Source organism: Macaca thibetana, chromosome X (assembly GCF_024542745.1).
Source record: "Macaca thibetana thibetana isolate TM-01 chromosome X, ASM2454274v1, whole genome shotgun sequence".
NCBI lineage: Eukaryota > Metazoa > Chordata > Mammalia > Primates > Cercopithecidae > Macaca > Macaca thibetana.
The window spans coordinates 42,040,848-42,057,156 of record NC_065598.1 but is presented as its reverse complement, the minus strand read 5'-3'; positions in this window follow the sequence as shown (position 1 = coordinate 42,057,156).

Sequence of the window (16,309 nt, the reverse complement as noted above, 5' to 3'; positions counted from 1 at the left end):
ACTCTTGTCTTCCTGCTCGTGACTTCCATTAGCCAAAGGCAGCCAGAAGCCAGAAGTCAAGGGAGCCAGTAGGTGCAGAAAAGGGTGAAAATGGATCCTGCGTGGGAGTAGAGAAAAGAATATCTAACACTATTATTCAATGGGACAGGACTGAGGGGACTAATGCATCCTCATGATGGCAGGAAGAGTTTGAGTTCCTCGGGCATGGTGACCTCTGCCTCCAAAGCAATAAAGAGAACACCTTAGTCTCCTTTTGAATGGACTATTTGCTGTGTTCCCACTATCCAGTGAGGGCTGTGGGTGGTATATCCCTTGTTTGCTAACCCTCTCAGCTTGTTTCCAACTCAGTGGTGACTTGGCTTCACTTCAACTCCCACTGGTTACTGACCAATCCCTGGGTCTCTGCCAAGTGCTCCATCATGCCTGCTGGCCCAGATATCTACCCCAAGACTCAGGAAAATTGTTCTTCATTCTGTCCCAGGGGATCCCTAGGAAAAGTCCATGGATTCTCAACTCCAAGTCTATGGTAACTCCAAGTCTAGGAGGTGAACACTGGCAGTATCACAAAGTTTAACCCAGGGGCTTCCTCTGTCCAGCCATGCTGTGCCTCATTCACTCTTGGTATTACCCTAATTTCTCTAAATCCCCTCACCATCTCCTTACTGACATCTTGAGTGAAAACAATCAGGGACACGTAACAACTTGGTTTGATATCCATTTTCCTTTTACCTCTTTCTCCTTCCCACATTCTTCTGGGAGGGAAAGGGGTTCAGCTGTATCTTAGTTCCCTGGGTCATATTCTCCTTCTAGTAGTGAGCAGCAAGACTCACGGCTTTGCTGTGGACTCAGTGTGTTTTAGTTCTACTCTGGGTCCTTGAGGCTGGATATGCTATCTTGTAAAAAGGGAATGAGCTTTAAAAACCGAGCAAATCACTTTTTAAGACTATAGCCTGACTTACAAGGCTGCTGCCCTGCTGCACAATCATATTTTGCAAATATGGTCATGCTCTTTCTATATTCCTTAACATTTCTTAACCCTAACACATACCCAGACACACATACACACACATAGCTTCAAAAATATTTCTAGGTACTTGGGTATCATGAGCCAACTAGAGTACAATCACATGCTCAGGAAGGCAGAATAGAAAATTACATCAATATTTGTAAAATATTAATCCCCCTTAAATTTTTAATTTTTTGTTTCCAGCTGTATTCTGGAAGCTTGGGCTTTAAAGTGAAGAGCATCGTACCTGGGCCAGGGCAGCAGTACATGAAGCAATGTATGAACCTGGATTTGAGCCTTGTCTCTGCCTCTCATTAGCCATATAACCTTAAGCAAGTCGTTTCACCTGTCTGAGCTTCACTTGCCTCCTGTGTAAAATGAGGACCTAACACCTGCCCTCAATGTTGTGCTGAAGGTGACATGAGCTGGCAGAGAGCCTGGTTCATTGTAGGTGTTTAAGTGGCATTCACTTCCTGCCCTCAGAGCTAACCCTAGGTGAGAACAGACATACGGGCCCCAGAGCCATTTGGAAATAGCGGGGCTAGAATTTCTGGACCTAAGATTTTTGGTGTCATGCAATTGAGCAAGATGGGATGGGAGCTAGACTTGACTGAGTATTCCCCATGGGAAAGATGCAGTCGCAGAGCTCTGTTAGCCTTTAGAAATGATCTCATCACCAATGTATCGGAGAAAAGGAGGGTCAGAGAGATTCAATAATTTGCCTGAGTCCTATACCCCTTGTGAGTAAACTTCAAAGCTCTTTTCACTAGAAATATATCTTTCTTGAAACAAATTGTCTGCATTAGTGGACACTGTGGTGCTCTGTCCAGATCCTCTTCGCAGGGTCAATGCCCCCACCCCCAGCTGCTGGAACGATCAGCTGCAGATGATTCACACAGCTGCACCCCTTCACACCAAGTGCCCTTGGCTATGAGAAACAGCCTGCCCAAGTTTATGCCTCCTCCAGGTAGTTCAGCTTCAGTGTCTGATTTGGAGATTCAAAAGCCTGGCCCCATAAACCTCAATGTGGCATAACTTGAAGGGCGTTCCCTGCTGTAGCACTCCCCATAGGATCAACTGAGCCTTCTGTAGCAACCCCATCATGAGTCTTCTGCCTCAGTCCTGCCTTCCTCACTTCCTTCTGGGTGTATTTCCCTGGAGCACAACCCAGTAAACCTTCCACACACAACTCTGTCTCAGAATCCATTTCCAGGGAATGCAATCTGAGGTGTAGACTTAAACCTGAGTGTTTGGGGGGAAAAAACTCCCAAAAAAATACGAGGCCTCAATCCCCAAATCTTTTCTCAAATATGTTGTTCAAAAGATGGTATAAAAAATGACTAGTAGAAGTGGAACGGGAGTGGGCAGTTTCTAGGAGGAGGAATAACTAAGAGGAGAGTGCCATGAGGGACAAAGTCCCGGGAATAAGGAAGGAAAAGAGGATGCCCAAAGTGTTCCCTGTTCCAATGGTATGCTTTGCACTTTTGCAATTAATAAAAGGCCTTCTGAATGTGGCAGCTCTGCTTGGTGTCCACACACAAAGGATCTGATTACAGGCAAGGTAATCAGCTGTAAGATAAGAAGAAAATGAAAATAAAATTAACTAATTACAATATTAACAATAATAGTAATAGCTAACGCTTATATAGTGCTTTCTACATTGCAGGCTATGTTAGTCCATTTACGCTGCTATAAATAAATAACTGAGGCTAGGAAATTTATGAAGAAAAGAGGGTTATTTGGCTCGTGGCTCTGCAGGCTGTACAGGAAGCATGGTGTCAGCATCTGCAACTAGTGAAGGTCTCAGAAAGCTTCCAATCATGGCAGGAGGTGAAGGGGTAGCAGGCACATCACATAGCAAGAGAGCAAGAGAGAGAGGGAGGAGGTGCCAGGCTCTTTCAAACAACTAGATCTTGTGTGAACTCACAGAGTCAGAACTCACTCATTACCAAGAGGACAGCACCAAGCTATTCATGAGGGATCTGCCTCCATGACCCAAACACCTCCCACTGGGCCCACCTCCAACATTGGAGGTCACATTGCAACATGAATTAGGAGGGGATGAACATCCAAGCAATATCATAGGCATTGTTCTAAATGCTTTATACATATTAATTTGTTTAACCTTAGAAAAAGAACCATATTAAATGGTCACTAGTATTATCACCATGATGAGAAAATGGAGGCATAGAAAGGCTAGTAACTTGTACAAGGTCATGCAGCTAGTGAGCTGGGCTTTTACCCAGATTGTCTGGCTCCAGGGCTGTTACTCACAACCATTGTGCTCTGAGGGGGAAAAGCCACTCCCTCCTGTAGAAGAGTAATCATCACAGAAATTCAGTCCTGGTACCTAGTCCAGAAGCCACCAGTCCCAGAAACCACAATGGTAGCCCAAAGATGCCCCCATCAATCCTTATTTCCCAAGCCTGTTGAAGATTGACGTCTTAGCTAGTGAGAAAGAAGAGCTTCTCTTCATTATGTGCCCTAGACTGTTTTAGCTAGAGATTTATTTATTGGGGGATGTAAATATCTTATTTTATATGTAGCATAATGCCATTTGAAAGAAATGGTCTCGGCTCCAAGCCCCGGGCCATTGGAGAGGGGCAGTGGTAAATGGATACCTCAGTGATATTGTTGAGAACATTACTTTGCACAAAATAAATGAAGGGAAATCCTCCCATGTGGTTTGGGGATCCACCCGTAATTGACAGTCATCTCCAGAAAGTCCTTCAAAGAGTTATCATCAGTCATAGAACTTACCTTCCAATGGAGAGTGGTTGGCCCATTTGTCACCTACATCAGTTAATTTAACCAAAGTTTTCTCCATTCACCTCTGCTGAGAAGCCCAGGAGAGGCACTACTCAACCAGCATTTGATCATTTAATGGTATCTTATCCTTACTGCTGTTGTTCCTGTAATAAATTTGGAGTAAGCATTGATTTGTCAAAGGTCTGGAGTTAATTTTATACATACCAGAATATTGTAGTGGATGAAAGGTCTGAGACACTGTGAAGTAGCAAAAGGTGTATATCAATTATCTATTTCTGTGTAACAAGCCACTCCAAAACCTAGTGGTTTAAAGCAACAACAATCATTTACTTTACTCTTATGTCTGCAATTTGAGAAGGGCTGGGCAGGAACAGCTCCCCTGTGCTTTACACAGCATCAGCTAGGGCAGTTCAACAGAAGGCTGCAGGATTCACTTTCAAAATGGCTCACTCACATGGCTGGCTGTTAGCTGAGAGCTCAGTTAGGATGGGGCACCAGGGAACTCAGTTTCTTTACATGGCAGGCCTCTCCTTGGAATGCTTGGGCTTCCTTCTGGCATGGTGGCTAGGTTTCAAATGTGAGCACCCCAAGCTGCAGAAAGTAGAAGCAGGAAGTAGAAGCTGTCAGTTTCCTAGTCTGGGCCTAGAAACTGGCACAGCGTCATTTCTACCATATTCTATTGGACAATCAGTCACAGAGCCCAGATTCAAGAGGAGGGAACATAGACCCCACCACTCAATGGGAGGAGAGTTAAAAAATGTTTGGGTCATGTTTCAAAATCACCACACAGTTGCCATCACAGAATGTCAAACATATGGCATCTCTTATTTCACATTCTTTTATGACAAATGAAGGAAAAAGTTTGAAGACGTAAAGTTATTTCCCAAGACCACACCACAAGATAGTCACAGAGACAAACCTGGCTTTGTTTAGCTCACTGAAACGCAAAGCATGCTGCTCATAGAACACAGCTCTTCAAAAATTACAGCTAATTGCAAATGGCTAAATCCCTGAAAAGTACACAGACACTTAACACTATTATAGGGCATTGACATGATAATACATTGTAATAATATAATCATATCATAGCCATAAAAAGATAATGACACATTAATCAACTTTTATCAGGCATCACAATGGTGCAGGAGATACAGAAGTGAGCAAGAAACAGGTCTTATCTTCTAAGAGTGCATAGGCCAATGGAAACCACAGACAATTTAAACAAGAAAATACAATTGTGCTTTTTTGTGTGTGAGGAAGTTTATATTGTTTTAAAAGCACATTGAAAGGGAAACTAAACTTTTGTCCGGGGTCTATAAATTCTTCCTAATTGATGTGATGTCTAAAGCAAAACCAGAAGGGTATGAAGGGGGCAGAGATCAGAATATTTCAGGTAGAGGGAAAAACATTTACAAAGACATTGAGAATAAGACTCCATGTTGTTTAGAAGACTGGGTAGACTCAAGCTATCACTGGCACATAGTAGATTCTCAATACCTAATAACTGAATTAAAAATATACAGGTGATTTATTGGTATCTCCAGTAACTGGGGATGGATTGATTTTTCTTGGTTCTTTCTCAGACCTGATTAAGCACTAGAGATTATTGGTAAAGAAAATGAACATGGAGACATGGTTCATCCACCCACATGGTAACCATGTTATTGCCTAGTGTTCATGGATCAGTGACAGCCTAAGAAAGCCTGTTTTCTTGCTGTTCCCATCAATGCTAAGGCTATTTGTTTCTGTTTGTAAATGCTTAACACATCTCGGAAAGGGTGTGGGCAAACACTCTTGGTGCAATTATGCAATCTTTGTTGTCAGAATGGGATAAATGTTTCTCCTTTCTGCAGTAATTGCTAATTATAAACTAGCTGATATAGTTGTCTGATGACTTTAATTTTCTGTAACAGCCTCTGTCCTTTCTGAACCCTGCACAAGTAGTTCTCAGGAGTCTCAGCTGACATCCAGTTCCCCCAGGGAGTTTCCCATGATTACTACCAAGGTCTTTCCAGAAAACATATTTGCCTTCAAGAGGAGACACTTCTCTGTTGTGTAACACCCACTTTCCTCCACCTTGCCCACCAATATTATCACTTCTCACCTCAGATCTTCAATCTGTCTCTATAAATATTTGAATCAATTATGTGCAAGACACTGAACTAGGTATTTTCCTAAAGATGAATAAGAAACAGATTGTAAACTCCATGAAGATAATTACTCTCAAGAAAAAAAAATCTACACAAATAATGCATTATAATACATGAAAGTGTGTGGTGCATGCTCTAGGAAGAAAAGTGTCACACCACATTGGAAAGTGTTTATTTTTCAGCAAGGAGAATCCCAAAAGACTATGGTGGAAGCAGCATCTGAGCTGAAACTTACAGAATAAATAGGGGGATTATACAAAAAGCTCTCATATGAGTGGATAATCATATGATCAGATACTCACTCCACATGTTTGTCTGGAGAGTTCAGAGAAATAAAGCTGGAAAATAAACATACAGCTGAACCAACCGTGTGGTAAACTACTATTCTTCACCAATGTTTGCTGCTTGTCCATGTGGAAGGAGTATATTTCTCCATTCTGTTGAACCTATGTATGGCCAAGTCACTTGCCTTGACCAAAGAATGTGGGCAGAAGTGATGTGTGTCAGTTCTGGATGGAGGTTTTAAGGGCCAATCTCTTCCTCACCATGTTCTCTTTTTCTTTGCCACAACTACTGGCAATGTTCTAGGACGAGGCCACTCTGCTACCCAGAGTCTCAGAAAGAGGGAAGCTAGCCTTTGTTGTTATAAGACACTGATATTTTAGGATTATTTTTTATGACAGTATAACATAGCCCATCCTTACTAAGACAAACACCAAACTTGTCCCAGTCAGCTCAATTCCTAAAAAGTAATACAGGGCTCAAAAATGGAGTAGCAAGGTACTATTTGACTGTTCCCAAATGTTCCAGGCACTGCATGGGGTGCTTGACATACATAATCTCATTTAATTCTCACAACTTCATCATGTATAAATCCTTACTCTCTTTATACAGATGTAGAAACTCAGAGAGGTTAAGAAACTTTCCCAAAGTCACACAGCAGGCAAGAATCATTGCTGGGATTCTAATTTCATATTGTACAACAGGGAATCTGCTCCCTTTGTGGTGATACAATCCTACCAAGTCACAAAGATATCGTACCCTTAAATTCCCTAGCAAACTATGTCCATGATTCTGAATTTAATGACCCTGTTACCTAAGCCTGGACTTTGGAAACAAGTGGATAGGAACCTTGATTCCAACTCTATTATTGTGTGGGAAACATGGGCCCCTGATCAATAATAAAGAATTTCAAAGTCAAGGAAAAAAGATTAACCTCAGAAACAATTTAAATCCATTGTGTCCCATCAAACCTAAATGCCAGTTACTCATCTTGGATTCTAGGTGCTTTTCTTTCTCTCTGGTCCGCGATAAAGTCACAAGATTTGATTTCCTTTGGATACCATAGGACCACAAAAGAAGATTACATAGTTCAAAAGAAACAGTGTTCCCCAGGAATTGTTCTGATCTCTGTGGATCACTTGGAAACAGGATTGCAATTTTCTCAATCACACTGCTGTTACAGGCTACAGATTTTGTTACGAAAAGTGAGAAGTACACAATCAATGGAACCTAGTGCAGCCAAGTTACACATTACATAAGTGTTCAGCAGACCCAGAAGACTTGGTCACCAGAGAATGAGGTGAGTGCCCTGAGGGAGGCATGGGCTGAGACAGCGGTGGAAGGAGAGAGAAGTTTCAACAGAGACTCTCCTAGAAATCAACTTGGTAACCTGATGGCTTGTTTTTCTTATTATCCACATTCTTTCCCTCTGGTTTACCTCTTCCTCTTGACTCTCTCCTGTCATGGATGTTACTACCTATAGTTGGTGGTCATTGGGAGAGACATGTATATTTTTCTTTTTCAAGCATCCAGTACATGTTTAGTGTTGAATTGAAATTTTTCCTTTACATTTTACATAGCATCATTTCCTACACATAGTTATCAGAGCCATGGCATTAGGTTTTTAGGTGGTAGTTGGAAGTATTTATTATTTATGTAGTTTAGCTGGCTGTTTTTAAGTTCTGTATCACACAAAAAGCGCAGAAACAAACAAGGAGAAGAATGAGAAACATAAGAGAAACAGCACACAAATCAGACACAGACCATGGAGACTTGGGCCTGGCAGCTGAGTAGTGGATGAAGGGCCAAATGAAGGAAAGGATGGCTGGCAAAATAACCCATTGATCAAGCAATCAAGATAAGCTGAGCAAACGATGATGAAGAAATAAGAGCCTAGGTGGGCCAGTGTGCTGATGAGCATCCTTCCTGGTTTTGCTGAAAGTTTCCTTTCAATAGTTTCAATTAAATGACTTCTTAACATCTTCCAAAATTTGATACTGAGATTATTTGCCTTCAATAAGATATTACATGAAGCTGGCCAATTAGAATGAAGGAAGGGAGAGAGAGTGAGAGGAAGGGAGGAAAGGAGGAAAAGAGGGAAGGAAGAAAGGAGGGAGGGAGGGAGGGAGAACGTGGAAGTGGGGAGGGAAGGGGGAGGAGAGAAGGACCTGGATTTTAAAATGTCTGCACTCTGCATCTGATTTTTTGTTTTGATTAAAGTTTTCATCATAATTGAATGCCCTCACTATCTTGCATCTCAAATGTGAGAGAAATCTATGGCCAAGAGCAGACAAGGATCAGCTGATTGTGAGGCTGAGTGTAAATATTGGTGGAGATGGAACTATGCCAGGGTTTTTATTAGAATTGTTATGGTTTTGTTGGTAGTCTAGTTAGAAATTTCCATATATTTTGAGTGGTCTGCCCCAACTCTATTTTTCCCATAAGCCAGTTATTTATAGTGTGTGATTTTGCAACATGAGAGGTTTTTTCAGAAATGCATACTTGGTGTTATAGCAGGAGCCTGAATATATACATACATAGGAAAGTTTACTCCTATATAATGATCAAAACTCAAATTGATTTAAAGTTATATTTTTGCACCCAGCTGGGCCTTCTGCAGAGATGAAGACTGTGTTATAGGAACAGTACATGATCCTTCCCCTTTCTCTCTCTGCCTAAAGCCTCCAATTCCCTGCCCCTACCTCACTCCCCAGCTTTCTCATTCTAAAGGAGCTAAGGAGAGAAGAGGGAGTAAGAGATGACTTTATACTCTCTGGGCCTGGCAGACACGATTGTTGACTTTCTCTCTTTGAACAAACATTCCCCCCGAGGCATTGAGGTGGATGTCCTGTAAGTCAGGCAAATGTCTCTCCCCTTGCTGGCTACTTTTCCCTTGGCTCTTGCTTTTTAGGTGCCCACTCCATATAGATCACTCTCTCTTGGAATCTCTTTGCCCCTACTGGTGGTTCTCTAGGACAGGGTTGTGTAAAGCTCCAGGCTGGCTCTCTCTTCTGCACATGGCCCCATCTCATCTACAGGAACCACTCTGACACCCTTAGCACCAGCAAAGTCCAAGAGTGGAAGCCAATCTCAGCACAGGGGCACTTGCTCCATCGCCAGCGCAGGTCCCTGCTCCTCACACAGCCTCTAAACTTCCTGGAAGGGGCCCAGCACCAGCCCATTAGGACCTCCATACCAACTTCTCACAGTCCTTTCCTCTCCTTGGACTTGAGGCAGAGGGAGGGCAATCCGAACCGTCCTGCCCTGGCAGGAGTTTGCAGTGAGACAGCAACTACCAAAGAAATTTTCTTCACAAACCCCCCTCCAAGTCTCCACTGTTTTCTACATCCTCTATGAAAGGAAAGGGCTCAAAGGCAAAATAAACAATTGTCATACTTTGACTTTGAAATGTTTGTATGGTGGTGTCTTTGGAGTATAGGATTTATTGTCTTCATGCTTCAATGAGAACTGAGAATAGAATACTTCTATTTTAAAATAGGACACACATTCACACACTTCAATACATAAGCACACTCACAGAAATGCTTACAGTTTCCTATGATAAATGGTCTACTTTTCAATCTCTGTAGCAACACTATACTGTTTAAATTAATGTAATATTGCTATATATATATATAATCTACATATGTAAATATCCATATACATATGTATATATATCTACACACACACACACACACACACACACACACACACACACACACATATATATATGTGTTAGGTCATGTTCTTGTACCTTGCTTTTATTTCTTTATTTTTCAAATTGTCTTGGTGGTCTTGGCTTTTTACCATCTTGTTTGTATTTTAAGATCAGTTTATCAAATTACACACACACTAACACACACACACACACAACTATTGGGATTTTTGCTGAAATAACATCTACAAACACATAGCACTCTCCACCCAGTTTTTCTATATCAAGTTGTTTATATTTTTGATTACATTTATTCCTAAGTGTTTCTTGCTCTTGTTAAAAGGATTCCTAAAATTACATTTTTAATTGGTTGTTTCTGATGTATTGGAACATCGCTGCTTTTCAAATTTTATTTTTATCCACCAATCTTGAAATTTCTTATTAGTTCTAATAGCTTGTTGAATTTCTTGAATTTTCTCTGTAAACAATTAGATTGTCTAAAAATAATGACAATTTAAGTTCTTCCTTCCAATTCTTAAAACTGTATTAATCTTCCTTGTCTGATGCACTGCTTACAACCTCTAATACCATGTTAAATCCAAACAGTGCTAACAGGCAACCTTATCTTGTCACTGAATCTTAAATGAATATATGCATCAGCATTTCGTATGATATTCACTTTAGGTTTTTAAAGTTGCATTCCGAGATTGCCTTTCTTCCAGATTGCTCATTATGAATGGCCTTCAAGACAGATAGTCAAAGGCTCTAATCAGCAGCAAAACTGCCCCTAAATCACTGCTCTAGGAAGAGTTTTGGGCAGTTAAATGACTTCCTTGAGGTCCCAGCCAAGTTTCTGGCAGAGCAGTGTTAGGTCATTCTTTTATTACACTTGCTTTAATCACCTACATGTAAAACACATTCTTTATTCCTTTGTCCCATTTTTGCATTGCTGTGTAATTTTAACTTAATACATTTACTTTATCTTTCCAAGTAGACTGTAAGATCCTTGAGGATAAGGACTAAATATTCCCTTTCTTTTATATTATATAAGCTCTCTAGAATATAAGCTCTGTGAGGAAAGGGACTTTGCCTGTTTTGTTACTGCTGTTTCCCCAGTGCCTAGTACAGTGTCAAATATTGTAGGCACTAAAAATTTTTGATTGAATGAATGAATCAGCTTCACGTCTCTCCAACCCCTCACAGACTCCAGCTCACCATCTGGCAATTTGCTATGTGCACTGAATGCATTCAAAAAATGTCGGTAGAATGAATGAGCCATTCCAGCCCCTAGTCTTTCATTTTGATTCCACCATTCTTTCACCTGGACATCTCTATTTCTAAACAACTTAAGTAAAGCTCGATGTTGATGTTTTTGTCAATGCCAGAAAAAAAATGTTTGACAAGTGTGCAATCTAACTTCATGAATTTCAAAACAGATGACACCCATTTTGATAAATGCATATGATTCTGCAGTTGATGAAAAAGAAAAATGAAAATGGGGCCAAATTACAGTTTGGTACCCAAGACAATAATGAATCTTTCATCATGTGAATGGTCTGTCATGAGACTGTAAAACCACATGAAGACGAGAAACAGGAATGTCCTCACACGGGCTTTCCAAGGGAGTCAACGTAATTTGGTTAACAAGACACACTTATCTGTGAATGAATTATAGCTAAGTGTGAACCTGGCAGTTCAATTATAAAATATGTCAGAGCTTTCCAGAAGCGATTACCACCATAACATTGAATAAGGTTACCATGGACAGAACAGACTAATTGGTAGAGTTAGGTCTATTTTTAAATGTCAAACAACATCTTGCTCCTCTTACAGTGCTGCTCTGAACTGGGAATATTAACTACGTACAGGTTTCTCATTCTCACCAGAAATGGTCCGTCCACATTTGCTTTTTAAATAACATAGTTAGGGAGAGATGCATGGAAATCTGTATCAACCGAGTCCTAGCCATGCCTCCTGTGGGGTGGTGGTAAATGTAGGGTGAGGGAAGGGAGAGTCACGAAAGGATGGTGTGTGCTGGGAATGCTGGTATCTCAGAAAACCTCTTACTGCCACTGTGCTGATCAGAATGGACTGTGCACTGCATTGCCACAAGCAACACTGTTATCACCCCTCACCTGTGAACTCTGGTGTCCATAATCTCATATGTCACTCTCAACGTCAAGTTCTCTTCCTGCCCCTGGCCCTCAAGTCCCCTCCCTCCCTCCCTCTCTCTCCTGGTCTTTCTCTCTCTTTCCTTCTCTCTCAGCTACATGAACTCAGTTATTTGTTCACCTGACCTTTTACTTAAAGGCAGAAAGCCTTCTCTCTGATGCCATCATAGCCCTTGCAAATAGTTCTACCATGTGAATCCACCAGTAATGGAGTGAGGAAGTGAGACAGAGAAGGAAAGGTCAATAAAACAGGCATTACCATGAAGTTACCACTGAGGGCAATTGTGAACTCAATCCCACTGGAGAACTCTGAGAAACAGCATAGAACACAACTCAGTGTTATACCGTCCCAGAAGCAAGAAGGCTGAGGAATTTATTCAGCTATTTTCATCAGCCATTAATTGAAGGCTATTCTCAGGTAGCATTAATTTCCTGGTGCTTCTGGCCTGCTATGGGCAAGAGCAGAATTGGCTCAAGCACCCAGAGAAAGCCCTCAGGCAAAAATGCAATTGCTGGCATTTGAAATTGGGCTGGCATGCAATGAAATCCTTAAAGCTGAAGAGATATGGGTGGGGCCCTAGCAGTATCTGCTACCTCAAATAGTCAGGGGTAATGTGATAACTCTGTTATTGGTTTATCTAGGTAGAAACTCTTCCAACAGCCTTTACAAAAGAAAAGAAACTTAGATGCAAATCCTCATTTGGAGTCCTAACAATTGCAACTAAACCCCCGTCATTCCAACCCAAAGCACTAATTTACTACTACTACTCATCCCACTACACCTACTTCCTATCTTCACACTGATAACCTTTGCAGTTTGCAGTAGAGATTAAAGCCGTAGTGAAAGTATTCAGAATTCAAGTATACTTCTTTCTCCAGAGAAAAGTCTATGTGGATAATATTTTATTAGAGCTAGGCAAACAGTTTTGTGTGGACAAATGTTCTTATTTTAAGAATAGGAGAACTATAAATCTTAAGGCAATTATCTTTAGAAAAGCAGCAAAGTAATAGAAGAAGGAGTATTATCTTACCTTTAATGACTTTTTGTAATATCAAAATAAATCATTACTGACTGAGCTAAGAGGTAATTTCAACATTATAAACAAATCAGTATAACAATTAAGTTATCAGGAATGAAATCAAATTAAACATAAAAACTATTCTTCAATAACTAAGGATGGCTTTTCCCTTTCAGCAGAGACTACCGAGTTCCAACTACCAAATTTTCAAAAGAGTCTTAAATGGGTCTCTCAGAGCCTCGGGTGCCATTTTGCCCCAAGTACACAGAATGAGAGCCAGAGAGGGACAATATTTAGCTCCTATAAGAGATTAAAAATGAATAGTGTATAGTGGATTCTAAACAATGATGGAAGAGTGGTTCAACCAGAAGTCTTCATCAAAATACTGAGAGAAATGATGCCAGGATCCCAACGGTAACATTCCAGAAGGGAAAACCTTCTTTGCATTGAGTCGAATTCTTCTTACAAGAAGAAAAATTTCCTATATTTGCTTTGTCCTGAATTATTTTCAAAGTGTTTTCCCATTAAAAAAAATATTGAATCTCTGAAAAGTTCTGTTGTATAAAGCCAGACATACTATTACCATCTTATAGATGAGGAAACTGAGGCATGGAAAGTTTCAAGTACCTTCATTGAGACACTTGCAGTCGAGCACCAAAGTCAACTTCACCCAGCCACTGTATGAGGCTCCTCCTGGAAAAAAGACGAAACTTAGATCTGAAAGTCAGGCATCGAAATACTCCATAAATTAACAGGCTGGCATCTTTCAAAATACAAATTCAGGACAGTGACTCTTCAATTATGAACATAGCTTAAATGAGAATGGCAGAGATAGGAAGCATACAAAAACTGCTGAAAATTATCTTTGGTGAATACTAGATCTAGGGTTAATGCAAATATATTCAGGCTATTTAATATTAGTTCTTGACAATTTCCTTTAGTTTGCATGATTGGTGGAAATAAATATATGCTATCCCTAAAGCTCAACTCTCAAAGGAAATACCTAGCGCTGATAAACAACTTCTATAATTTCATGTGCTCTCTGAAAAGTAATGACTCTTAGAAACTTTAGAACATTCCAAGAGCAAGGAAAGGAAATGACAATTTATTTAGTGACTTTAATAAAACATGAAGATGCCTGAAGCAAGCAACTATAATATGGTGGGAAATTTTCACTAGATAACATCCATTCACAGCTGTCATCTTATCTGTGTAGAACTGAGAACAATACCACATTTGCCGTTGATTTGGTTGGGTAGGCTATTCTTCCATTTTAGAGATCCTAGAATACTGATAAATTTATTTTCTTCCCAAGTATCTATTACAGATAATGCTAACACTGTCTTATTAGTGGCTATCTGAAAGAATCTCAAAGCCATTATTTAATGATGCACTGTTTTATATGTGACTGTAAATGCACAGGAATTCTTGGTCATCTATTAAACATATTTGTAGAACATCTACTTTGGGCAGGCATTTGTAGAACATCTACTCCTGGCATTTTATTTAAAACAAGGGAGCTGATTTAACTGCTATATATTAACAACGGAATGAATTAGTACAGGGAGTGTTTAGAAAATGCTAACTAAATGACATTGGGTGAACAATTAGCTGGAGGAGAATGTGATAATCCAACTTGAAATATGATAAAAATCAACCATGTTCCAGTAATAAGAGTGATAATTTTAATTTTTTAAACACACACACACACACACACACACACACACATATACACATACACACTGCATTTTTACCAGTAGGTATTTCTAATTTATATCCCAGCAATTGCTTCTGCAATAATAAAGTATCCCTGACCTAACTTGTGTCCCTAACTCTTTGATTCTTTACTCACCCCCCTCTTCTTTGTCAACTCCAACACTGAATTAATCCCACACCTCACTTTTCTTCTGCCCCAGTCTACTGACAAAATTTAGCAAAACAGGAAAACAGGGGCTATTTCAAACAGTGGTCTTCTGCCACCGGGTAGTTCTTCAATACAGGTACCAATGTCCTTCATTATGACAGCTAAGTCAAATTGTTGGTAGGAGATAACCTTGCCTCCTGCTCCATAAGCAAAAGTAATGCTGCGATGTAGCCATTAACTCTCCATCCCCCAATATAAAATTTTCTCTAACATCTCTTCTCCCTCTAGTTTCATTACTTCTGGTCTCAGGGGAGAAAGTATCCCTCCTTAGAGTCTAGGCGTATCTTCTCACCTGGGCCCCAGTACCTCCTCTTCCACCTTGCCAAGCCCATCCATTTCCTAACTCACTCTCTTTTTTTTCAATCTCCTCTATCAGTTTTCCACAAAAATGGAGCTGGACCCCTTTTGATGGAGCTTAATTATCTGATACATGAGATTTCAAAGTCTTGAGCCTTCCTCACTAAGAATTTCTCTTTATTTGGTTTCCATAAGGCAGTTAAGTCCGGACCTACCACTCTGCTACCCACCTTCAGTCACTGTCACTAACTTTTCCTCAAAGTTTTTCTGATCATAAAAGTAACACATACACATCATAGAAAATTTTGAAAATACATTCAAAAGAGTAAAATAAAATTTGTTAAATATAAATAATCTGAGCTTTATGGCATAGTTCTTTCCAAGCCATATGTTCTTATAATAAAATCCCAATCATGCTATGTTCATTATCTTGATTATGGTGATGGTTTTACAAGTATATACATATGTCAAAACGTACCAAATTGCACCATTTAATACATGCAGTTTATTGCATGTCAATTATCCCTCAATTAAGCTGTTTTTAAAGACGTAAACAATATAGGAAAAACAAATATTTAGAAATATGATTAAGAAAATAGAAATTGAATATTTGAATCTAGTACAATTTTTAAAATGTTGACAGAGGATGCATTGAGAAAGCAGAGTGAAGAGGATGGGGATGACTGCTATAACTGGAATATAGGACTCAATCCCTTCTGTTTCCTTTTTGGGCTGAAATTCTCATGCCTTGGGAAGGTTCTCTCTGTCTGTATGAAAAAAGCACAATCTAACAGGCATGAGCACTAAAATGATCAAAGCCATGTTTCTGAGATTTGGAAAAAAAAATCAGTCATGCTATAAATAGTTTTGTAGTTAGCTTTTTTTCACATAAGCACTTGGCCATGTCAATTAAAATTCTCCAACACATGGAATATTTGGCATATCTCACAGATACCAAAACCATCCAATAGAGACATCGTAATGCATTTTTTTGAATGCCCAATAAAAATATAATAGTTTATTTTCAACTTTTTTT